Genomic DNA, 22,353 nt, shown 5'->3' on the forward strand with positions numbered 1-22,353 from the left:
TGAGGGGAACAGGTTCCATGTTTTGGATTTGTAGTACAGGCCTCTGCAATGGAATCTTGAACAAGAATTACTGAGACAATTGCTATCAAAGTCTAGAAATGTCAATTCTGAAGATATAGGGTGACTTTGGGCTGTGCTGTGGCAAAAGGTTTTGGTGTTTTCACAGGAACTTTGTTTGGGTTTGTCTTTTTAATGTGGGTGGGTGATATAAATGAGTGACAGAGAGATTTAGCGTTTTCATCTCAGAACAGGCGCAAATGATGGAAATTTGCAACAGGTAATGCTTCTGGTGTCATCAGTTAGTCCGTGTTTGCTCGGGAAGTCATGGCTGCTCTTCCACCATAGTTGCACTGATATTTTCCCTGAAATTCCGAAGCAAATTGCTGCATCAATCAATCAGCCGTGAGCTTCATTTATAGCTGTATAATTGAAATAATACTTGTTGAGCTGTTCATGGGGATTGTTTTGGCACAATAGCCAAAGCTTTGGTTCAGGCTCGGGAATCTAATTTGCTGTTTTTTGGCATTTCTCACTGATTTCAGATGTTCACAGATGTCGTCCATAATTATTTCCAAGTCGTTTCTCTTTGAATTCTTCCAAAGGTATGCTCTGTGGAATTATTATCAAGGGAAGGTATTTTTTTGCATCTGTTTCTCTCGGAGAGCCCCTTTGGTCGGCCACACTGAAATGCAATCATTGATATACCCCGTGTCTGCTGACCGAGCACCCAAGTGTGTGATTGATAGCTACGTTCAGACCAGAAGATGTTATTACTGTGATTACTACACAATTCTGCAATGTGTAGCATACCATCTCGCAAGAAGTTGCCAATACCTTTATGCATATTGTGTATGAAATAGAAATATCCATTTGATTCAAATTGCCTTTATTTAACTGAAAGGCAGGGGTAAGAGGAAAGAAAGGCTTATATTTATAAAGGTATCTGAAGGGTCCCAATGCTTCTGAAATGGAGCCACAGCAGTCAATCTGTGCACCACATGATCCCACAAACCGTAATGAGATTCTGACCAAGTTGATTGACAAATAAATATTGGCCATAACGCCAGGGAAGGTTCGTGAGACCATAATAAATAAAAGACACCTGGCCCCTCAAGCTTGTTCCATCATTCCGATACTCTACTGATGTGTTATATACTCTGGGATAACACAGGCTGCAACTCGATGCAGCTTTGACCAAAAGATACTCCAGACTTGGAAGTAAATTCAATGTGATTTATTGAACAATTAGCACAGTTCTCTATGAGTTTGACTCTCCTGCTAATCTTGCTACAGTAACTCGGTCTAACTAACCAGTCTGCTCAAAGCCATGCGGTCGGTGTGATGCTTCTGATCTGCCCCTGTCCTTCTCTCTGAGTGTAGCCTGTGGAAAGAGACAGAGCATGTGTGCCCTGTCCTTATATATGGGTTGCCCCCTTGTGGTAGTGTCACCTCTGGGTGTCTTGACTGCCCATTGGTCGTGTCCTATTCTATGTGTTCACTAGCTGTATGTCTGCATGTCATGACATCTCTGGGGCTCTCTCTAGTGTTTTCTTAGTAGTAGTGTATTTACATTAACCCCTTGTGTATTTACGGTGATGCATATCACCACATCCCCCCTTTTTTCGTGTTACATATTTTCTGTACATGGTTAAAGAAAATTGAACAAAATAGGTAGATAAGTGATGACATGTACAAATCATGATAACAGTGATAATTATACAATACCAAATAATATTTATGAGTCCAAAGTTCATGAATTTATACGGTCGAGTGGCTTCCTTGTTCTGTTATTGAAGTGTCGATGTTGATGTTGTCAGTTCCTTACGAATGCCATCAGTGCCCCTGTGCTTAAGGAACCAAGAAGTCATCAGGAGGTGTTCAAATGGCCAAACCACGTCATTGTCTGATCTGGACTCTTTTTTTTCAATGCTTGTAGTAGCGATTCTTGATGTCATCTTTCCCGTCTGACCTGGACTGGTGTCTGTGTTTGTTGTATTGATGCCGTATGTCAGCTGCCTTGAAAGCTGGTTTGCTCATTTGTAGTGTAGCAAACGCAAATTTGTAAGATGCGTTATCATGCCGTGGCATGTCTGCACACTTGCCATAGTCTTGAGCTGTGCTGTCACAACGTCCTGCATTGGCAGAGTTGTACCATTTTGTACCAGTCGTTGTTCCAGTGTTGTTGTTCTTGTCATGCTTGTTGTTGACCTTGGTGCCTTTGGTACGCTTCTTGTTGTTGTCAGTGTTGTTGTTTTTGTAGGTTTTGCTGTTGTGTTTGTTGCGCTCAATGACCACACCGAGTGGAGAATTCAAGTCCTTCACAAAGTTACTTGTGTCAGTGTCCTTTGTGGCATCTGCTGTTTCATTGAGCGTGCCGTTTCTGATTCCTCGGTGCCCCTCGTCTGGAGTCATGTCCGGTTCACTTGAATCATCTTTGGCTTGTCGATGCTCCTCGTCTGGAGCCCTTTCTGGTTCACCTGAATCACCTTTGGTCTCTTGATACTCCCCGTTCGGAGTCATTTCAGGTTCTTGTGGAGCGGCTCGAGTAGATGAGGTTTGAATTAATGTGGTGTCACTGGAGTCACTAGTAGCCTCACTTTGATTGTCGAGTGCTTCTGTACATACTAGCTGAGATCTGTCAGTCTCGCTGAGATGTCGCACATCTTGTATGGGAATTGTGAAGCCTTTGACACTTGTCACACTTACAGTGGGTAGACCTTCAGTGTCTTCTTGTCGGTTAGATGAGCTGGGTAGACTGTCAGAGTCTTCTGGTGGCTCAAATAATCTGGGTAGACAGTCATAGTCTTTTTGTTGTTCACGTGAGCGTGGTAGACTGTCATAGTCGTCTTGCCATGCCCTTGAGCGTGCCAGACTTGCATCGTCTGCTGCTGGTTGCTCAGATAAGGTTGCTAGACCTTCATGGTCTTGTTCATGCAAGGACTACGCTCTGGAGTCTTGCGTTGCTTCCATCGTAGAATCTGTCAACGCACATGCTCTGGAAGCTGATATCGCTCTCTCTGTGGAGTTTGGCATCGTTCCCTGTGTGGAGTCATGCAATGGTCTCGCTGTGGAGTCAATCTGTGCGCTCTCAACGGAGTCGTGCAGTGGTCTCGCTGTGGAGTCTTTCTGTGTTCTCCGTGTGGAGACTTGCAGTGGTCTTGCTGTGGAGTCTGTCATCGCTTTCCGTGCGGAGTCGGGGACTCTTCGTGGTGTGTGGACCACTCCCTGTGTGGAGTCGGGGACTCTTCGTGGTGCGTAGACCACTCTCTGTGTGGAGTCGGGGACTCTTCGTGGTGCGTAGACCACTCTCTTGGCGTCAGGCCCCTCTCTGTGGGCTTGTACCGCCCTCTGTCTCTTGGCGTCAGGCCGCAGCAGAATCCTGTAACCATGGGTTGGGATGTCGTCTATGTTGGGCTGAATATCCTCAAATCCGAAGAACTCGTCCATGACTGTGTTGGATTTGGTACTGAGGTCGCCATGTTCAATGATGAAATCATCGTCTGAGTCGTAGTCTTCAAGGACCACATCATCACCTTTTGTGTCGGAGCTGTCATTGTGCTCGCTATGTCCAAGGAAGAAATCAACGTCTGAGTCGTAGTCTTCAAGGACTAAATCATCTCTTAGGGCGGTGCTAACTGCTTGTTGCGGAGTTCTGCGGAGGTTACTTTCAGCTACTGGTCAAAGTTCAGGCAGTGTGCTGTCGTTCCAAGTGAAAGAATTGTGTTTTCTGCCTTTAGAATTGTTTTTCACTATTTTGGGACATTTCCCCTTTAAGTGGGCGTGGTCCGGGGGTCTCTGACGTCATGACTCTTGTGACGTAGAGCGTAGCATTGGATTGCGCATGTGCAGATCGCTTTTCCTTTTCTGTGCGCTCTTTTCGCAACTGCGCATGCATAACGTCTCGCGCATGCGCAAAACACTGTTTGGCCGGTTCGCGTCGTCTGGGGAACTGCGCGTGTGCAGCTCCTTTCACAAGATGGCTGCCAATCAAAACTGCTGTTTGCTTCGGCTGCAAGCCTACCTTTCCCTCGCGGTGAGTATAGGCTCCAGTTTTACCGATTTTTTTTGTGTTTACCTCACAGTAACTCGATTTCGGCGGGAGAACAGCTGGTGAGTCAGTTTCAGCAGGAGCAGTGCGGAAGGAGGTTGCTGGGAGGTAAGTCAACCTTTAGAAGTACTTGTCTTTGCAGGGGCAGGCCAGTCGATTTCAGCGGGAGTGGAGCTGGCTGGTTAGTCAATTTCAGCAGGAGCTGAGAATTTTTCTTTTTTTCTAAATTAGTTTTCTAGGCGGGAACAGGAAGTCGACCCGCGGACGTCTGGGAAGACCCTCAGCAATAAATTCTGGTGGAGAGGAAACCCGAGACACTACACGTGTAGTGTCTCCCACCCACCCTCCTCCTCTAACCTAATAATAAAACCCATTGGTCTGAGGTAAGTACCATATTTCATTATATTATTATTATTTTTTTATAAAAATTTAATTTAGTTGTTAGCCAGATCTTGGTAGAAAGTTAGAGGAATGGCAGGGAAGGGAGTGCAATGTTCCTCCTGCAGGATGTTTGAGGTGAGGGATGCAGTTAGTGTCCCTGCTGATTTTACCTGCAGGAAGTGCTGCCATCTCCAGCTCCTCCAAGACCGAGTTAGGGAACTGGAGCTGGAGTTGGAAGAACTTCGGATCATTCGGGAGGCAGAGGGGGTCATAGATAGCAGCTTCAGGGAATTAGTTACACCAAAGATTGGAGATAGGTGGGTAACTGTAAGAGGGACTGGGAAAAAGCAGTCAGTGCAGGGATCCCCTGCGGTCGTTCCCCTGAGAAACAAGTATACCGCTTTGGATACTTGTGGGGGGGACGACTTACCAGGGGTAAGCCATGGGGTACGGGCCTCTGGCACGGAGTCTGTCCCTGTTGCTCAGAAGGGCCTTGGGGAGAGGAGCAGAGCATTAGTAATTGGGGACTCTATAGTCAGGGGCACAGATAGGAGATTTTGTGGGAGCGTGAGAGACTCGCGTTTGGTATGTTGCCTCCCAGGTGCAAGGGTACGTGATGTCTCGGATCGTGTTTTCCGGGTCCTTAGGGGGGAGGGGGAGCAGCCCCAAGTCGTGGTCCACATTGGCACTAACGACATAGGTAGGAAAGGGGACAAGGATGTCAGGCAGGCTTTCAGGGAGCTAGGATGGAAGCTCAGAACTAGAACAAACAGAGTTGTTATCTCTGGGTTGTTGCCCGTGCCACGTGATAGTGAGATGAGGAATAGGGAGAGAGAGCATTTAAACACGTGGCTACAGGGATGGTGCAGGCGGGAGGGATTCAGATTTTTGGATAACTGAGGCTCTTTCTGGGGAAGGTGGACCTCTACAGACAGGATGGTCTACATCTGAACCTGAGGGGCACAAATATCCTGGGGGGAGATTAATTAGTGCTCTTTGGGGGGGTTTAAACTAATGCAGCAGGGGCATGGGAACCTGGATTGTAGTTTTAGGGTAAGGGAGAATGAGAGTAGAGAGGTCAGGAGCACAGATTTGACGTCGCAGGAGGGGGCCAGTGTTCAGGTAGGTGGTTTGAAGTGTGTCTACTTCAATGCCAGGAGTATACGAAACAAGGTAGGGGAACTGGCAGCATGGGTTGGTACCTGGGACTTCGATGTTGTGGCCATTTCGGAGACATGGATAGAGCAGGGACAGGAATGGATGTTGCAGGTTCCGGGGTTTAGGTGTTTTAGTAAGCTCAGAGAAGGAGGCAAAAGAGGGGGAGGTGTGGCGCTGCTAGTCAAGAGCAGTATTACGGTGGCGGAGAGGATGCTAGATGGGGACTCTTCTTCCGAGGTAGTATGGGCTGAAGTTAGAAACAGGAAAGGAGAGGTCACCCTGTTGGGAGTTTTTTATAGGCCTCCTAATAGTTCTAGGGATGTAGAGGAAAGGATGGCGAAGATGATTCTGGATAAGAGCGAAAGTAACAGGGTAGTTATTATGGGAGACTTTAACTTTCCAAATATTGACTGGAAAAGATATAGTTCGAGTACAATAGATGGGTCGTTTTTTGTACAGTGTGTGCAGGAGGGTTTCCTGAAACAATATGTTGACAGGCCAACAAGAGGCGAGGCCACGTTGGATTTGGTTTTGGGTAATGAACCAGGCCAGGTGTTGGATTTGGAGGTAGGAGAGCACTTTGGGGACAGTGACCACAATTCGGTGACGTTTACGTTAATGATGGAAAGGGATAAGTATACACCGCAGGGCAAGAGTTATAGCTGGGGGAAGGGCAATTATGATGCCATTAGACGTGACTTGGGGGGGATAAGGTGGAGAAGTAGGCTGCAAGTGTTGGGCACACTGGACAAGTGGGGCTTGTTCAAGGATCAGCTACTGCGTGTTCTTGATAAGTATGTACCGGTCAGACAGGGAGGAAGGCGTCGAGCGAGGGAACCGTGGTTTACCAAGGAAGTGGAATCTCTTGTTAAGAGGAAGAAGGAGGCCTATGTGAAGATGAAGTGTGAAGTTTCGGTTGGGGCGATGGATAGTTACAAGGTAGCGAGGAAGGATCTAAAGAGAGAGCTAAGACGAGCAAGGAGGGGACATGAGAAGTATTTGGCAGGAAGGATCAAGGAAAACCCAAAAGCTTTCTATAGGTATGTCAGGAATAAGCGAATGACTAGGGAAAGAGTAGGACCAGTCAAGGACAGGGATGGGAAATTGTGTGTGGAGTCTGAAGAGATAGGCAAGATACTAAATGAATATTTTTCGTCAGTATTCACTCAGGAAAAAGATAATGTTGTGGAGGAGAATGCTGAGCCCCAGGCTAATAGAATAGATGGCATTGAGGTACGTAGGGAAGAGGTGTTGGCAATTCTGGACAGGCTGAAAATAGATAAGTCCCCGGGACCTGGTGGGATTTATCCTAGGATTCTCTGGGAGGCCAGGGAAGAGATTGCTGGACCTTTGGCTTTGATTTTTATGTCATCATTGGCTACAGGAATAGTGCCAGAGGACTGGAGGACAGCAAATGTGGTCCCTTTGTTCAAAAAGGGGAGCAGAGACAACCCCGGCAACTATAGACCGGTGAGCCTCACGTCTGTAGTGGGTAAAGTCTTGGAGGGGATTATAAGAGACAAGATTTATTATCATCTAGATAGGAATAATATGATCAGGGATAGTCAGCATGGCTTTGTGAAGGGTCGGTCATGCCTCACAAACCTTATTGAGTTCTTTGAGAAGGTGACTGAACAGGTAGACGAGGGTAGAGCAGTTGATGTGGTGTATATGGATTTCAGCAAAGCGTTTGATAAGGTTCCCCACGGTAGGCTATTGCAAAAAATACGGAGGCTAGGGATTGAGGGTGATTTAGAGATGTGGATCAGAAATTGTCTAGCTGAAAGAAGACAGAGGGTGGTGGTTGATGGGAAATGTTCAGAATGGAGTACAGTCACAAGTGGAGTACCACAAGGATCTGTTCTGGAGCCGTTGCTGTTTGTCATTTTTATCAATGACCTAGAGGAAGGCGCAGAAGGGTGGGTGAGTAAATTTGCAGACGATACTAAAGTCGGTGGTGTTGTCGATAGTGTGGAAGGATGTAGCAGGTTACAGAGGGATATAGATAAGCTGCAGAGCTGGGCTGAGAGGTGGCAAATGGAGTTTAATGTAGAGAAGGGTGAGGTGATTCTTTGGAAGGAATAACAGGAATGCGGAATATTTGGCTAATGGTAAAGTTCTTGAAAGTGTGGATGAGCAGAGGGATCTAGGTGTCCATGTACATAGATCCCTGAAAGTTGCCACCCAGGTTGATAGGGTTGTGAAGAAGGCCTATGGAGTGCTGGCCTTTATTGGTAGAGGGATTGAGTTCCGGAGTCGGGAGGTCATGTTGCAGCTGTACAGAACTCTGGTACGGCCGCATTTGGAGTATTGCGTACAGTTCTGGTCACCGCATTATAGGAAGGACGTGGTGGCTTTGGAGCGGGTGCAGAGGAGATTTACCAGGATGTTGCCTGGTATGGAGGGAAAATCTTATGAGGAAAGGCTGATGGACTTGAGGTTGTTTTCGTTGGAGAGAAGAAGGTTAAGAGGAGACTTAATAGAGGCATACAAAATGATCAGGGGGTTGGATAGGGTGGACAGTGAGAGCCTTCTCCCGCGGATGGATATGGCTGGCACGAGGGGACATAGCTTTAAACTGAGGGGTAATAGATAGAGGACAGAGGTCAGAGGTAGGTTCTTTACGCAAAGAGTAGTGAGGCCGTGGAATGCCCTACCTGCTACAGTAGTGAACTCGCCAACATTGAGGGCATTTAAAAGTTTATTGGATAAACATATGGATGATAATGGCATAGTGTAGGTTAGATGGCTTTTGTTTCGGTGCAACATCGTGGGCCGAAGGGCCTGTACTGCGCTGTATTGTTCTATGTTCTATAGTAGTTTCCAAACTTGTCCAGGACTGTCTGGAAGTCTCTCTTGTCCTGCCCTTTGGAGTACTTGAAGGAGTTGAAGATTTCTGTTGCATTTTCACCCGCAATCGTGAGAAGAAGATCTATCTTCTCAGCGTCGACCACGCCATCTAGGTCGGATGCCACCATGTAAATCTCAAATCTCTGCTTGAATACACGCCAGTTGGCACTGAGATTGCTGTGGTACCTGAGCTGCTGAGGAACCGGAATCTCGATCATCCTGCCTGGGTGCTGTTGCTGGTAGTCACGGATCTTGCTGAGTTGAACTATATAGATTCAACAGGCACTACTGGTACCATGATGTGTTATGTACTCTGGGATAACACAGGCTGCAACTCGATGCAGCTTTGACCAAAAGCTACTCCAGACTTCAAAGTTAGTTTAATCAGGTTTATTGAACTAATAGCACAGTTAGCACAGTTCTCTGTGAGTTTGACTCTCTGCTAACTTAAGTGTGGTTACTCTGTCTGAATGAACCAGACTAGCTCTTAGCCATGTGGTGGAGGTGTGAGATTGTAACAACACCCTTGACTGACTCTCTAGATGTTCATCAGTGGAAAGAGACAGAGCATGTGTGCCCTGTCCTTTTATATGGGTTGCTCCCTTGTGGTAGTGTCACCTCTGGCTGTCTTGACTGCCCATTGGTCGTATCCAATTCTATGTGTTCATTAGCTGTATGTCTGCATGTCATGACATCTCCGGTGCTCCCTCTAGTGTTTAGTGTATTTACATTAACCCCTTGTGTATTTACAGTGATGCATATCACCACATCTACCGCAATTACCCCCATGTGCCTTAATTCCATTTGTATCCAAATATCTGTTGATCACCAGAGCTTTTTTCTAAAAGGACGCTGATATAGCTCCCATGAGGTCCACGGGCGACCCGATTAATCTCCCCATGAGCCTCATGGAGTATGAGGGCCATCAGTGGGCGAAGTAATTCCACAGGATAAAACCCGGTCCCAGAATTGTCACAGCTAGGACTTGGACTGTTGCTTGTGCAAGCATCTCCGAAAGCAAGGGTGGAAATAAACCTTTTTTGTTACTCTCCGTTCTAGACTCCTCTTTGTCTACAATATTGGCAATGAGGATAAAGTGTATTAACCATTTGGAGTACAGCTACCTCTCTTCGCGAGGAATAAGGTTTGCACCATTTCAAAAATGGGCTCTTTGTCAGACTCGATGCATATGATGCGGGATGGAGCACTGGGCTCAGTATGCGCTATTAGTAAAGACTCGGGAACAGACAATGTGGAATCACCTTGATCGCCTCAGGAGCAGGGAAACAATGTTAGGACATGCCTCACCAGAGGAACCATCTTCTAGCCACATCATGGGGATCTGGGGGTGTTGCCCTCTGAACGTCCCGACACAGAGATGCGTAAGGTAGTTTATACGGACTCCAAGATGGAGAACCAGAGCTGAGGTTTCCAAAGGCGACCTTGGCATGAATCACTTGCCAGTGGTACCACCAAGACAGTCATGGCAGTAAACGACAATCCCCGACACGCTATGTACCTCCCGACTCACCCCGCAGCCACAGGAGGTGCAGGCACGGGTAAAGACGAGAAGATGTCCTCCTACATTTCCTACTTCAGAGGGACTTACAGAACTTTGGGGGGAGGGATGTTCTAATCCCCACAAGACCCACAGGGGTGACCCGCTTAATGTCCCCGTGAGCCTCATGGAGTACGAGCTTCCCTGTTGAGGGGTGAAAGCCCATCAACGGGCTCGTTAATTGCACAGAATAAAACCCTCCAGGTAGGAGTCGGGGTTCCAGAATAGTCCCCGTTGGGCCTTGGACTGTTGCTTGGTATGTATATATACTTTTCCGAAACCAAGGGTTGGAAATAAACTTTTTTTGCCTCTCCTTTCCGAACTCCTCATTGACAGACACTGTGGGATCCTTTACACAGACAGCCTGAGTTTAACACTTTGACACTGCAACACTGTCTCAAATCAGCAACGGGACATTTTGTGCTCAACTGTCTGGAGTGGAATCTGAATCTGCAAACTTCCAACTCTTTTTTAAATAAATTCAGAATACCCAATGAATTTTTCCCAATTTAGGAGCAACTTAGCGTGGCCAATCCACCTAGCCTGCACATCTTTCGGTTGTGGGAGCAAAACCCGAGCAAACACGGGGAGAATGTGCAAACTCCACACGGACAGTGACCCAGAGCCGGGATCGAACCTGGGACCTCGGCACCGTGAGGCTGCAGGGCTAACCCACTGAGCCACCGTGCTGCCCTGCGAACTTCTAACTCAAAGGTATCACTGAGCAAAATTCTAATTTGGTACATTGAAGATGGTGTTAACGGCCAGTGCGTGGAGTAATCTGCACTTTGATTGTAATCCACTCGCACTTGTTTTTCTTGTGTCTCAGTAAATTCTTTCTGTACTCATCCGTGTCCAACACTGTGTTTGAACTCACTGACAAAAAGGTCGTGGCCTGGCCTACCTCATGGGCTGTGTTACACAACGTTGAACTATTGGTGACAGAATCTGTGAGTGGCAGATGAGTTAATCTGATATTTCCAGCGATTCATAAACAATTCAGGTCCTTTATGATGGGTTGCTATTATGTTACTAGACTAGTATTCCCGAGGCCTAATAATCCCGAGAGTGAGAGTTCAAATTCCGTTGTGGCAGCCTGAGAATTCAGTTTCAGAATTCGAGAAATTAAAAGCTGGTTTCAGCAAAGTGACTGTGAAATAAAGGCAGAAAATGCTGGATAAACTCAGCTGGTCTGGCAGCATCTGTGGAGAGAGAAACAGATCTAAACGATCCTTCTGCAGGACTGTGACTACAAAGCTGAAACCACGCAGCTCCCATCAGAAAAAAAAAGAGGTTGGCATTATCTCCTAGAAATAAAACTTAATTTGAGATGTGACTAATTTTTTTGAGGTTTGTAATCATCCTAAATTATTACACATTTCACCAATTTTCTTCCCATTCCGCTTCCGAATATTTTAATTTCCTCTCCAGATGCCAGTCTGCAGGGAGGGCGGGGTACCTCACTGATGCACTATCAGTTACGTCGAGACGAAAGTAGAGAGTAATCGAGGCGTTATTAAGCAGAGATGTGTGGCCTCCTGCAGCTGCTACCAGAATGGAAGCAGCTCGTTGTGCACACACATTTATACTCCACCTACTGGGTGGAGCCAGCAGGCAGGAATCTACCCCCGTACGTGTAGTACAGGAGCCTTACCGTATTACCTCTAATAACAACTATTATACAATCAGTGGTGACTACCACATTCACCCCTTGTTAAAAAAGAGTCCAGCGTGGGGTGGTGGAAAAAAAATGTACAGGTTTGTGACAATTTTAAGTTTACAGTCTGTTACAGCTAAAACTTACAAATTCAGCTGGTCGGGTGCCTTGATCCTCCGCTGTGAGCGCCTTGGTCCCAGTGGTGATGCAGGTGCCGACTTGCCTGTGACTCCGGGGGCATGTTGTCCTCATCTTCATTCCCGTCCTGGGGCAGGGGCTGTAGTGAGGTGCGCTGGGGGGAGGGTGAGTGGCGCCGGGGCAATAGGAGGATCGGGTGATGGTGGGCCGAGGGTGGGGATCCAGCTGGTGCCAGGTCCCTGAGGGAGACTGTGTCCTGGCGGCCATTGGGATACACCACGTAGGCGTACTGCTGGTTCGCATGAAGTAGTTGTACCCTTTTAACAAACGAGTCCGCCTTGCGGATCCGCATGTGTTTGCGGAGGAGAACGGGTCCTGGAGCTGTCAGCCACGTTGGGAGCGAAATCCCGGGGTGGACTTCCTAGGGAAGGCAAGGAGACGTTCATGGGAGGTTTCATTAGTCGCAGTGCAGAGTAGCGATCGAATGGAGTGGAGCGTGTCAGGGAGGACCTTCTGCCAGCGGAAGACCGGGAGGTTTTTAGACCGCAGGGCCAGCAGGATGGCCTTCCAGACCGTCCCATTCTCCCTCTCCACCTGCCCGTTTCCCCGGGGGTTGTAGCTGGTCGTCCTGCTCGAGGCGATGCCCATGTTGAGCAGGTACTGGCGCAGCTCATCGCTCATAAAGGAGGATCCCCGGTCGCTGTGGACGTAAGCGGGGAAACCAAACAGGGCGAAGATGCTGTTGAGTGCTTTAATGACCGTGGCAGACATCACAGCAGGGGCTGTTTAGCACAGGGCTAAATCGCTGGCTTTGAAAGCAGACCAAGGCAGGCCAGCAGCACGGTTCAATTCCCGTAACAGCCTCCCCGAACAGGTGCCGGAATGTGGCGACTAGGGGCTTTTCACAGTAACTTCATTGAAGCCTACTTGTGACAATAAGCAATTTTCATTTCATTTCATTTCATATCGGGGCATGGGATGGTGAAGGGGAATCGGGAGTATTCATCAACCACGTTCAGGAAGTACGTGTTTCGGTCGGTGGAGGGGAGGGGCCCTTTGAAGTCCATGCTGAGGCATTCAAAGGGACGAGAGGCCTTCACCAGGTGCGCTCGGTGTGGCCGGTAGAAGTACGGTTTGCGCTCCGCGCAGACCTGACAGTCTCTGGTGATAGCCCTGACCTCCGCAATGGAGTAGGGCAGGTTGCAGGCCTTTATGAAGTGAAAAAACAGGGTGACCCCTGGATGGCAGAGACCATCGTGTAGGGCCCAGAGTCGGTCCACTTCTGCACTGACACATGTACCTCGGGATAGGGCATTGGGGGGCTCGTTGAGCTTCCCAGGGCGATACAAAATCTCGTAATTGTAGGTGGAGAGCTCGATCCTCCCACCTTAAGATTTTATCATTTTTGATCTTGCCCCGCATGAAGGCAATCGACCGTTGGTCAGTGAGGAGAGTGAATCTCCTGCTGGTCAGGTAATGCCTCCAATGCCGCACAGCTTCCACAATGGCTTGGACCTCCTTTTCGACAGAGGAGTGCCGAACTTCGGAAGCATGGAGGGTGTGGGAAAAGAATGCTACGGGTCTGCCTGCCTGGTTGAGAGTGGCGGCCAGAGCGATGCCCGATGCATCGCACTCGACCTGAAAGGGGAGGGTCTCGTCGACCGCGTGCATCGTGGCCTTGGCGATGTCTGCCTTGATGCGGTTAAAGGCCTGGCGGGCCTCAGCCGTCAGAGGACAAACTGTGGAGTGGATGAGTGGGCGGGCCTTGTCCGCATAGTTAGGGACGCACTGGGCATAATAGGAGAAAACTCCAATCATCGTTTCAGGGCATTGGGGCAGTGGGTAAGGGGGAGTTCCATTAGGGGGCTCTTGCTGTCGGGGTCGGGCCCTAGAACTCTATTTTCCACAACAGAGCCAAGGATGGCTAAGCGGTTGGTGCGGAACACTTCTCCTTTTTATACTTGAGGTTAAGGAGTTTAGCTGTGTGGAGAAATTTGAAAAGGTTTGTGCGTGTTCCTCGGCGGTGCATGTTTCTCTGCCGTGCATGTTTCTCAGCGGTGCGTGTTTCTCGCTGATGCGTGTTTCTCAGCGGTGCGAGTTTCTCGCTGGTGCGTGTTTCTCGGGCGTGCGTGTTTCTTGGTGGTGCGTGTTTCTCAGTGGTGCGAGTTTCTCGCTGGTGCGTGTTTCTTGGCGGTGCGTGTTTCTCGGCGGTGCGTGTTTCTCGGCAGTGCGTGTTTCGCGGCGGTGCGTGTTTCTCGGCGGTGCGAGTTTCTCGCTGGTGCGTGTTTCTCGGCGTGCGTGTTTCTTGGCGGCGGGTGTTCCTCAGCGGTGCGTGTTTCTCGGCGGTGCGTGTTCCTCGGCCGTGCGTGTTTCTTGGCGGTGCATGTTTCTCGCCGGTGAGTGTTTCTCGGTGGTGCAGGTTTCTCAGCAGTGCGTGTTTCTTGGCGATGCGTGTTTCTCGGCGGTGCGTGTTTCTCGGCGGTGCGTGTTTCTCGGCGGTGCGCGTTTCTCCGCGGTGCGAGTTTCTCGCTGGTGCGTGTTTCTCGGGCGTGCGTGTTTCTTGGCGGTGCGTGTTTCTCAGTGGTGCGAGTTTCTCGCTGGTGCGTGTTTCTTGGCGGTGCGTGTTTCTCGGCGGTGCGTGTTTCTTGGCCGTGCATGTTTCTCGGCAGTGCGTGTTTCTCGGCGGTGCGTGTTTCTCGGCGGTGCGTGTTTCTCGGCGGTGCGTGTTTCTCGGCGGTGCGAGTTTCTCGCCGGTTAGTGTTTCTCGGCGGTGCATGTTTCTTGGCGGTGCATGTTTCTCGCCGGTTAGTGTTTCTCGGTGGTGCGTGTTTCTCGGCCGTGCATGTTTCTCAGCAGTGCCTGTTTCTTGGCAGTGCGTGCTTCTCGGCGGTGCGTGTTTCTCGACGGTGCGTGTTTCTCGCCGGTGAGTGTTTCTCAGCGGTGCGTGTTTCTCGGCAGTGAGTGTTTCTCGGCGGTGCGTGTTTCTCGGCGGTGAGTGTTTCTCGGCGGTGCGTGTTTCTCGGCGGTGCGAGTTTCTCGGCGGTGCGTCTTTCTCGGCGGTGCGTGTTTCTCGGCGGTGCGTGTTTCTCAGCGGTGCATGTTTCTCTGAGGTGCGAGTTTCTCGGCGGTGCGTGTTTCTCGGTGGTGCGAGTTTCTCGGCCGTGCGTGTTTCTCGGCGGTGCGTGTTTATTGGTGGTGCGAGTTTCCCGGCGGTGTGTGTTTCTCGGCGGTGCGTGTTTCTCAGCCGTGCGTGTTTCTCAGCCGTGCGTGTTTCTTGGCGATGCGTGTTTCTCGGTGGTGCGTGTTTCTCAGCAGTGCCTGTTTCTTGGCGGTGCGTATTTCTCGGAGGTGCGTGTTTCTCGCCGGTGAGTGTTTCTCGGTGATGCGTGTTTCTCGGCGGTGCGTGTTTCTCGGCGGTGCGAGTTTCTCGCCGGTGCGTGTTTCTCGGCCGTGCGTGTTTCTTGGCGGTGCGTGTTTCTCGCCGGTGATTGGTTTTCGGCGGTGCATGTTTCTCAGCAGTGCGTGTTTCTCGCTGATGCGTGTTTCTCAGCGGTGCGAGTTTCTCGGTGATGCGTGTTTCTCGACGGAGAGTGTTTCTCGGCGGTGCGTGTTACTCGGCGCTGCGAGTTTCTCACTGGTGCGTGTTTCTCGGGCATGCGTGTTTCTCGACGGTGCGAGTTTCTCGCTGGTGCGTGTTTCTTGGCAATGCGTGTTTCTCGGCGGTGCGTGTTTCGCGGCCGTGCATGTTTCTCGGCAGTGCGTGTTTCGCGGCGGTGCGTGTTTCTCGGCGGTGCGTGTTTCTCGGCGGTGCGAGTTTCTCGCTGGTGCGTGTTTCTCGGCGTGCGTGTTTCTAGGCGGAGCGTGTTTCTCAGCGGTGCGTGTTTCTCGGCCGTGCATGTTTCTCGGCGGTGCATGTTTCTTGGCGGTGCGTGTTTCTCGCCGGTTAGTGTTTCTTGCTGATGCGTGCTTCTCGGCGGTGCGTGTTTCTCGACGGTGCGTGTTTCTCGCCGGTGAGTGTTTCTCAGCGGTGCGAGTTTCTCGGCGGAGCATGTTTCTCAGCGGTGCGTGTTTCTCGGCAGTGAGTGTTTCTCGGCGGTGCGTGTTTCTTGGCCGTGCATGTTTCTCGGCAGTGCGTGTTTCGCGGCGGTGCGTGTTTCTCGGCGGTGCGAGTTTCTCGCTGGTGCGTGTTTCTCGGCGTGCGTGTTTCTTGGCGGCGCGTGTTTCTCAGCGGTGTGTGTTTCTCGGCGGTGCGTGTTCCTCGGCCGTGCGTGTTTCTTGGCTGTGCATGTTTCTCGTCGGTGAGTGTTTCTTGGTGGTGCATGTTTCTCAGCAGTGTGTGTTTCTCGGCGGTGCGTGTTTCTCGACGGTGCGTATTTCTCGCTGGTGCTTGTTTCTCGGGCGTGCGTGTTTATTGGCGGTGCGTGTTTCTCAGCGGTGCGAGTTTCTCGCCGGTGCGTGTTTCTCAGCGTGCGTGTTTCTCGGCGGAGCGTGTTTCTCAGCGGTGCGTGTTTCTCGGCCGTGCATGTTTCTCGGCGGTGCATGTTTCTTGGCGGTGCATGTTTCTCGCCGGTTAGTGTTTCTCGGTGATGCGTGTTTCTCGGCCGTGCATGTTTCTCAGCAGTGCCTGTTTCTTGGCAGTGCGTGCTTCTCGGCGGTGCGTGTTTCTCGACGGTGCGTGTTTCTCGCCGGTGAGTGTTTCTCAGCGGTGCGTGTTTCTCGGCAGTGAGTGTTTCTCAGTGGTGAGTGTTTCTCGGTGGTGAGTGTTTCTCAGCCATGCGTGTTTCTTGGCATTGCATGTTTCTCGCCGGTGAGTGTTTCTCGGCGGTGCGTGTTTCTTGGCGGTGCGTGTTCCTCGGCCGTGCGTGTTTCTTGGCGGTGCGTGTTTCTCGGCGGTGCGTGTTTCTCGGCTGTGCATGTTTCTCGGCAGTGCGTGTTTCGCGGCGGTGCGTGTTTCTCGGCGGTGCGAGTTTCTCGCTGGTGCGTGTTTCTTGGCGTGCGTGTTTCTTGGCGGCGCGTGTTTCTCAGCGGTGCGTGTTTCTCGGCGGTGCGTGTTCCTCGGCCGTGCGTGTTTCTTGGCGGTGCATGTTTCTCGCCGGTGAGTGTTTCTCGGTGGTGCATGTTTCTCAGCAGTGCGTGCTTCTCGCTGATGCGTGTTTCTCAGCGGTGCGAGTTTCTCGACGGTGCGTGTTTCTCGCCGGCGAGTGTTTCTCAGCGGTGCATGTTTCTCAGCAGTGCGTGTTTCTCGGCGGTGCGTGTTTAACGGCGTTGCGAGTTTCTCGCTGGTACGTGTTTCTCAGGCGTGCGTGTTACTTGGCGGTGCGTGTTTCTCAGTGGTGCGAGTTTCTCGCTGGTGCGTGTTTCTTGGCGGTGCGTGTTTCTCGGCGGTGCGTGTTTCTCGGCCGTGCATGTTTCTCGGCAGTGCGTGTTTCGCGGCGGTGCGTGTTTCTCGGCGGTGCGAGTTTCTCGCCGGTGCGTGTTTCTCGGCCATGCGTGTTTCTTGGCGGCGCGTGTTTCTCAGCGGTGCGTGTTTCTCGCCGGTGCGTGTTCCGCGACGTGCGTGTTTCTTGGCGGTGCATGTTTCTCGCCGGTGAGTGTTTCTCGGTGGTGTATGTTTCTCAGCAGTGCGTGTTTAATGGCGGTGCGTGTTTCTCGGCGGTGCGAGTTTCTCGCTGGTGCTTGTTTCTCGGGCGTGCGTGTTTATTGGCGGTGCGTGTTTCTCAGCGGTGCGAGTTTCTCGCTGGTGCGTGTTTCTTGGCGGTGCGTGTTTCTCGGCGGTGCGTGTTTCTCGGCGGTGCGTGTTTCTCGCTGGTGCGTGTTTCTCGGCGGTGCGTGTTTCTCGGCGGTGCGTGTTTCTCGGCGGTGCGTGTTTCTCGGCGTGCGAATTTCTTGCTGGTGCGTGTTTCTCGGCTGTGCGTGTTTCTTGGCGGTGCGTGTTTCTCAGCGGTGCGTGTTTCTCGTTGATGCGTGTTTCTCAGCGGTGCGAGTTTCTCGCTGATGCGTGTTTCTCGGCGGTGCGCGTTCCTCGACGGTGCGTGTTTCTCGCCGGCGAGTGTTTCTCAGCGGTGCATGTTTCTCAGCAGTGCGTGTTTCTCGGCGGTGCGTGTTTATCGGCGTTGCGAGTTTCTCGCTGGTGCGTGTTTCTCAGGCGTGCGTGTTACTTGGCGGTGCGTGTTTCTCAGTGGTGCGAGTTTCTCGCTGGTGCGTGTTTCTTGGCGGTGCGTGTTTCTCGGCGGTGCGTGTTTCTCGGCCGTGCATGTTTCTCGGCAGTGCGTGTTTCGCGGCGGTGCGTGTTTCTCGGCGGTGCGAGTTTCTCGCCGGTGCGTGTTTCTCGGCGATGCGTGTTTCTTGGCGGCGCGTGTTTCTCAGCGGTGCGTGTTTCTCGGCGGTGCGTGTTCCTCGGCGTGCGTGTTTCTTGGCGGTGCATGTTTCTCGCCGGTGAGTGTTTCTCGGTGGTGTATGTTTCTCTGCAGTGCGTGTTTAATGGCGGTGCGTGTTTCTCGGCGGTGCGAGTTTCTCGCTGGTGCTTGTTTCTCGGGCGTGCGTGTTTATTGGCGGTGCGTGTTTCTCAGCGGTGCGAGTTTCTCGCTGGTGCGTGTTTCTTGGCGGTGCGTGTTTCTCGGCGGTGCGTGTTTCTCGGCGGTGCGTGTTTCTCGCTGGTGCGTGTTTCTTGGCGGTGCGTGTTTCTCGGCGGTGCGTGTTTCTCGGCGGTGCGTGTTTCTCGGCGGTGCAAATTTCTTGCTGGTGCGTGTTTCTCGGCTGTGCGTGTTTCTTGGCGGTGCGTGTTTCTCAGCGGTGCGTGTTTCTCGTTGATGCGTGTTTCTCAGCGGTGCGAGTTTCTCGCTGATGCGTGTTTCTCGGCGGTGCGCGTTTCTCGACGGTGCGTGTTTCTCGCCGGCGAGTGTTTCTCAGCGGTGCATGTTTCTCAGCAGTGCGTGTTTCTCGGCGGTGCGTGTTTATCGGCGTTGCGAGCTTCTCGCTGGTGCGTGTTTCTCAGGCGTGCGTGTTACTTGGCGGTGCGTGTTTCTCAGTGGTGCGAGTTTCTCGCTGGTGCGTGTTTCTCGGCGGTGCGAGTTTCTCGCCGGTGCGTGTTTCTCGGCCATGCGTGTTTCTTGGCGGCGCGTGTTTCTCAGCGGTGCGTGTTTCTCGGCGGTGCGTGTTCCTCGGCGTGCGTGTTTCTTGGCGGTGCATGTTTCTCGCCGGTGAGTGTTTCTCGGTGGTGTATGTTTCTCAGCAGTGCGTGTTTAATGGCGGTGCGTGTTTCTCGGCGGTGCGAGTTTCTCGCTGGTGCTTGTTTCTCGGGCGTGCGTGTTTATTGGCGGTGCGTGTTTCTCAGCGGTGCGAGTTTCTCGCTGGTGCGTGTTTCTTGGCGGTGCGTGTTTCTCGGCGGTGCGTGTTTCTCGGCGGTGCGTGTTTCTCGCTGGTGCGTGTTTCTTGGCGGTGCGTGTTTCTCGGCGGTGCGTGTTTCTCGGCGGTGCGTGTTTCTCGGCGGTGCGAGTTTCTCGGCGGTGCGAGTTTCTCGGCGGTGAGTGTTTCTCGGTGGTGCGAGTTTCTCGCCGGTGCGAGTTTCTCAGTAGTGCGTGTTTCTCGGCGGTGCTTGTTTCTCAGCCGTGCGTGTTTCTCGGCGGTGCGTGTTTCTCGGTGGTGCATGTTTCTCAGCAGTGCGTGTTTCCCAGCGGTGCGTGTTTCTCGGCGGTGCGTGTTTCTCAGGGTGCGTGTTTCTTGGCGGTGCGTGTTTCTCGGTGGTGCGTGTTTCTCAGCCGTGCGTGTTTCTCGCCGGTGCGTATTTCTCGTACGTGCGTGTTTCTTGGCGGTGCGTGTTTCTCGGCGGTGCGTGTTTCTCGGCGGTGCGAGTTTCTCGCCGGGGCGTGTTTCTCGGCCGTGCGTGTTTCTTGGCGGTGCGTGTTTCTCGCCGGTGAGTGGTTTTCGGCGGTGCATGTTTCTCAGCAGTGCGTGTTTCTCGCTGATGCGTGTTTCTCAGCGGTGCGAGTTTCTCGCTGATGCGTGTTTCTCGGCGGTGTGCGTTTCTCGACGGTGCGTGGCTCTCGCCGGCGAGTGTTTCTCGGCGGTGCATGTTTCTCAGCAGTGCGTGTTTCTCGGCGGTGCGTGTTTATCGGCGTTGCGAGTTTCTCGCTGATGCGTGTTTCTCAGGCGTGCGTGTTTCTCGGCGGTGCGTGTTTCTCAGTGGTGCGAGTTTCTCGGCGATGCGTGTTTCTCGGTGGTGCGTGTTTCTCAGCCGTGCGTGTTTCTTGGCGGTGCGTGTATCTCAGTGGTGCGTGTTTCTCAGCCGTGCGTGTTTCTTGGCGGTGCGTATTTCTCGGAGGTGCGTGTTTCTCGACGGTGCATGTTTCTCAGCACTGCGTGTTTCTCGGCGCTGCGTGTTTCTCGGCGATGCGTGTTTCTCAGCACTGCGTGTTTCTCAGCGGTGCGTGTTTCTCGGTGGTGCGTGTTTCTCGGCGGTGCGAGTTTCTCGCCGGTGCGTGTTTCTCGGCCGTGCGTGTTTCTTGGCGGTGCGTGTTTCTCAGTGGTGAGTGTTTCTCGGTGGTGAGTGTTTCTCAGCCATGCGTGTTTCTTGGCATTGCATGTTTCCCGCCGGTGAGTGTTTCTCGGCGGTGCGTGTTTCTTGGCGGTGCGTGTTCCTCGGCCGTGTGTGTTTCTTGGCGGTGCATGTTTCTCGCCGGTGAGTGTTTCTCGGTGGTGCATGTTTCTCAGCTGTGCGTGTTTCTCGGCGGTGCGTGTTTCTCGGCGGTGCGAGTTTCTCGCTGGTGCTTGTTTCTTGGCGTGCGTGTTTCTTGGCGGCGCGTGTTTCTCAGTGGTGAGTGTTTCTCGGTGGTGAGTGTTTCTCAGCCATGCGTGTTTCTTGGCATTGCATGTTTCTCGCCGGTGAGTGTTTCTCGGCGGTGCGTGTTTCTTGGCGGTGCGTGTTCCTCGGCCGTGCGTGTTTCTTGGCGGTGCGTGTTTCTCGGCGGTGCGTGTTTCTCGGCGGTGCGTGTTTCTCGGCGGTGCGAGTTTCTCGCTGGTGCGTGTTTCTTGGCGTGCGTGTTTCTTGGCGGCGCGTGTTTCTCAGCGGTGCGTGTTTCTCGGCGGTGCGTGTTCCTCGGCCGTGCGTGTTTCTTGGCGGTGCATGTTTCTCGCCGGTGAGTGTTTCTCGGTGGTGCATGTTTCTCAGCAGTGCGTGTTTCTCGGCGGTGCGTGTTTCTCGGCGGTGCGAGTTTCTCGCTGGTGCTTGTTTCTCGGGCGTGCGTGTTTATTGGCGGTGCGTGTTTCTCAGCGGTGCGAGTTTCTCACTGGTGCGTGTTTATTGGCGGTGCGTGTTTCTCGGCGGTGCGTGCTTCTCGGCGGTGCGTGTTTCTCGCTGGTGCGTGTTTCTTGGCGGTGCGTGTTTCTCGGCGGTGCGTGTTTCTCTGCGTTGCGAGTTTCTCGCTGGTGCGTGTTTCCCGGCTGTGCGTGTTTCTTGGCGGTGCATGTTTCTCAGCGGTGCGTGTTTCTCGGCAGAGCGTGTTTCTCGGCGGTACGTGTTTCTCGGCCATGCTTGTTTCTTGGCGGTTCATGTTTCTCGCCGGTGAGTGTTTCTCGGTGATGCGTGTTTCTCGGCCGTGCATGTTTCTCAGCAGTGCCTGTTTCTTGGTGGTGCGTGTTTCTCGGCGGTGCGAGTTTCTCGACGGTGCGTGTTTCTTGCCGGTGAGTGTTTCTCGGTGGTGCGAGTTTCTCGGCGATGCGTGTTTCTCAGCAGTGCGTGTTTCTCGGCGGCGCGTGTTTCTCAGCCGTGCGTGTTTCTCGGCGGTGCGTGTTTCTCGGTGGTGCGTGTTTCTCAGCAGTGCGTGTTTCCCGGCGGTGCGTGTTTCTCGGCGGTGCGTGTTTCTCAGCCGTGCGTGTTTCTTGGCGGTGCGTGTTTCTCGGAGGTGCGTGTTTCTCGACGGTGCGTGTTTCTCGCAGGTGAGTGTTTCTCGGCGGTGCATGTATCTCAGCACTGCGTGTTTCTCGGCGCTGCGTGTTTCTCGGCGATGCGTGTTTCTCAGCACTGCGTGTTTCTCAGCGGTGCGTGTTTCTCGGTGGTGCGTGTTTCTCAGCGGTGCGAGTTTCTCGCCGGTGCGTATCTCTCGGCCGTGCGTGTTTCTTGGCGGTGCGTGTTTCTCAGTGGTGAGTGTTTCTCGGCGGTGCATGTTTCTCAGCACTGCGTGTTTCCCGGCGGTGCGTGTTTCTCGGCGGTGCGTGTTTCTCAGCCGTGCGTGTTTCTTGGCGGTGCGTGTTTCTCGGTGGTGCGTGTTTCTCAGCCGTGCGTGTTTCTCGGCGGTGCGTGTTTCTCGGCGGTGCGAGTTTCTCGCTGGTGCTTGTTTCTCGGGCGTGCGTGTTTATTGGCGGTGCGTGTTTCTCAGCGGTGCGAGTTTCTCACTGGTGCGTGTTTATTGGCGGTGCGTGTTTCTCGGCGGTGCGTGCTTCTCGGCGGTGCGTGTTTCTCGCCTGTGCGTGTTTCTTGGCGGTGCGTGTTTCTCGGCGGTGCGTGTTTCTCTGCGTTGCGAGTTTCTCGCTGGTGAGTGTTTCCCGGCTGTGCGTGTTTCTTGGCGG

This window comes from Scyliorhinus torazame, chromosome 19 (genome assembly GCF_047496885.1).
Source record: "Scyliorhinus torazame isolate Kashiwa2021f chromosome 19, sScyTor2.1, whole genome shotgun sequence".
Lineage (NCBI taxonomy): Eukaryota > Metazoa > Chordata > Chondrichthyes > Carcharhiniformes > Scyliorhinidae > Scyliorhinus > Scyliorhinus torazame.